This window comes from Lissotriton vulgaris, unplaced genomic scaffold, assembly GCF_964263255.1.
Source record: "Lissotriton vulgaris unplaced genomic scaffold, aLisVul1.2 SCAFFOLD_6103, whole genome shotgun sequence".
NCBI lineage: Eukaryota > Metazoa > Chordata > Amphibia > Caudata > Salamandridae > Lissotriton > Lissotriton vulgaris.
In genome coordinates, this window is record NW_028244038.1 from 36460 (window position 1) to 40051 (window position 3592).

General features: G+C 41.7%; 1 pseudogene; it reads right to left on the reverse strand.

The window, feature by feature from the left end:
- Nucleotides 1-302: 302 nt before the first annotated feature.
- LOC147668175 (uncharacterized) lies at nucleotides 303-3007 on the reverse strand (annotated as a pseudogene).
- Nucleotides 3008-3592: the final 585 nt, after the last annotated feature.

Consider the following 3592-nt stretch of genomic DNA (forward strand, 5'->3'; position numbering starts at 1 on the left):
TGGTTTTTCTCCTGTGTGTGTTCGCTGATGAATCCTTAATACTGAAGAGTCGCGAAAACTACTTTCGCATTCACTACAATGATAGGGTTTTCCCCCTGTGTGTGTTAGCTGATGTGTTTGGAGGCTTGATAAGTGACTAAAGCTCTTCCCACATTCAATGCAGTTGAATGGTTTTTCCCCTGTGTGAGTTCTCTGATGAATCCTTAATGCTGAAGAGCCGCGAAAAGTACTGTCACATTCACTACAGTGTTAGGGTTTTTCCCGTGTGTGTTCGCTGATGATTTTGTAGCACTGATAATTGACTAAAGCTCTTTAGACATTCATTGCACTTGAATGGTTTTTCTCCTGCGTGAGTTAGCTGATGATACCTTAATGCTGAAGAGCTGCGAAAACTACTGCCACATTCACTACAATGATAGGGTTTTTCCCCTGTGTGTGTTCGCTGATGATACCGTAATGCTGAAGAGCTGCGAAAACTACTGTCACATTCACTACAATGATAGGGTTTTTCCCCTGTGTGTGTTCGCTGATGGCTTTGTAGATGTGACAATCGGCTAAAGCTCTTTGGACATTCACTGCACTGTAATGTTTTTTTTCCTGTGTGAGTTCGCTGATGATACCTTAGTGCTGAAGAGCCATGAAAACTACTGTCACATTCACTACAATGATAGGGTTTCTCCCCTGTGTGTGTTCGCTGATGTGTTTGAAGGTTTGATAAGTGACTAAAACTCTTCCCACATTCACTGCAATTGAAAAGTTTTTCCCCTGTGTGTGTTCGCTGATGTCTTTGTAGCACTGATGATTGACTAAAGCTCTTGACACATTCATTGCACTTGAATGGTTTTTCTCCTGTGTGAGTTCGCTGATGAATCCTTAATGCTGAAGAGCCGCGAAAACTACTGTCACATTCACTACAATGATAGGGTTTCTCCCCTGTGTGTGTTCGCTGATGTGTTTGGAGGTTTGATAAGTGACTAAAGCTCTTCCCACATTCACTGCAGTTGAATGGTTTCTCCCCTGTGTGAGTTCGCTGATGACCTTGAAGTACTGATAATTTACTAAAGCTCTTTAGACATTCATTGCACTTGAATGGTTTTTCTCCTGTGTGAGTTCGCTCATGATACCTTAATGCTGAAGAGACGTGAAAACTACGGTCACATTCAGTACAATTATAGGGTTTTTCCCCCGTGTGTGTTCGCTGATGACTTTTTAGGTCTGATAACCGAATAAAGCACTTTGCACATTCACTGCACTTGAATGGTTTCTCCCCTGTGTGTGTTCGCTGATGACCTTGTAGTACTGATAATTTACTAAAGCTCTTTAGACATGCATTGCACTTGAATGGTTTTTCTCCTGTGTGAGTTCGCTGATGATACCTTAATACTGAAGAGCTGTGAAAACTACTGTCACATTCACTACAATGATAGGGTTTTTCCCCTGTGTGTGTTCGCTGATGACTTTTTAGGTCTGATAACCGACTAAAGCACTTTGCACATTCACTGCACTTGAATGGATTTTCCCCTGTGTGTGTTCGCTGATGAATCCTTAATGTTGAGTAACGACTAAAAATGCTTTCACATTCATTGCAATGGTATGGTTTTTCCCCTGTGTGTGTTCGCTGATGTGTTTGTAGATTTTCTAATCGATTACAGCTCATCCCACATTCACTGCACTGGTATGGTTTTTCCTCAGAGTGTGTTCGCTGATGTCTTTGTAGGTGATCTAATCGACTAAAGCTCTTCCCACATTCACTGCATTTAAATGGCTTTTCTCCTGTGTGTGTCCGCAGATGATTTTGTAGGTGTGATGACTTACTGAAGCACTTTGCACATTCACTGCACTTGAATTTCTTTTCTCCTATGTGGTTCCACAGATGGCTTTGTAGGTGTGACGAGAAAGTAAAACACTTTGCACATTCACTGCACTTGAATGGTTTTTCCCTTGTGTGTGTTTGTTGATGTCTTCGTAGGTTTGATAATTGACTAAAGCTCTTCACACATTCACTGCACTTGAATGGCTTTTCCCTTGTGTGTGTTTGCTGATGTGTTTGGAGGTTTGATAACCGACTAAAGCTCTTGACACATTCACTGCACTTGAATGGTTTATCTCCTGTGTGCCTTCGCTGATGAATCCTTAATGCTGAAAAGTAACTAAAACTACTGTCACATTCACTACAATGATAGGGTTTTTCCCCCCGTGTGTGTTCGCTGATGACTTTGTAGCTTTGATAATCGACTAAAGCACTTCACACATTCACTGCATTTAAATGACTTTTTCCCTGTGTGTGTTTGATTATGTCTTTGAAGGTGTGATAACTGACTAAAGCACTTTACACATTCACTGCACTTGAATGGTTTTTGTCCTGTGTACATGTGCTGATGAAGCTTGAGTTGTGATGACAAACTAAAGCTCTTGCTGCAGGTGTATGATTCTTCTTTCTTAGTTAGTGTCTGTGGGTCGGGAATATATTCATCTACATCCCATGACTGTATTTCCTGATGGGCCAACATGGCTGTTAAAGCACTTGTGTTTTTCTCACACACTTTATATGTGTGCAGTATTTTGCAAGTTTGAATTCTGTTTTAACAATAAAATACAATAGCCACCAAACATTTGCCACACACCTAATACGTAGAATGTCTCTTTGTAGGGGATTGTGCCTTTAGATTGGATTATGGCTGTCCCCGCTTGCAGGTAAAGATGTATCTTCCTTCTGGCCGGTGCAAATTGGGACAGTCTGTTGTATTGTAGATAGAAGAGCTCCTCTTTCCATTGCCCGTCAGTTGTCTGGCTCCGCTCTGTTGTGCTTTTCGCTTGTTACTGTGGTTTGGCCAGAAAGAGCTTACAATTCTCCTAGAGCACGGAATGATGGCTTGTCTTCATTTTAGAAAACAGAGCACTGCGGTATTCACATCATACCGATACATTGATCAAAGTTAGTATTTGACACTTGTTTAAACAGGAGGTGGTTTGTTATTGTTGTTGCCTTAATTTTCCTAAGGTCATTTATTTGTCTTTTGGCGTGGAGGTGCACAGCTCAGACTCTTACAATCACTGAACTGCCCTTGATGCTGCATCCGGGATCTGTCAGTTTGTGTGCAGGCTCCTCTGTCGCCGACTGCACTGATGTTTTCCTGAATATTGTAGCTCAATATTTCTGCTATTATTGAAGATTTACAGCATTCACTTCATTATTGATGGTCAATTCATACATTCAAGGCTTGTTTTCTGTTGGATGTAAAGATATTTAAAATTACTAAATTGAAACAAAATGGAATGAGAATTCAAAATATTTAACTGGTTGTAAACGAAATTTCTGGGGAGATTTACCAAATCTTCACGCAATGCGGCGCAGGCCTCCCCCTGCGAGGCTGCGCTGCGTGACAGGGAGGGAGCAGGAGAGCACCATATTTTCAAAGATATGGCTCTCTCCTTCCCTTTCCCTTGCGCTGGCACCGATTACAGCAGCCCTGTGCCATGCACACACCTTAGCACCAGAGCGCTAGGGTGTTTGTGTGTGTGAGTCCAGCATAGGCTTTGTACAGGAAGGACAGTTTTCTCATGCTAAACCCAATCTACTGTATTTGGTAAA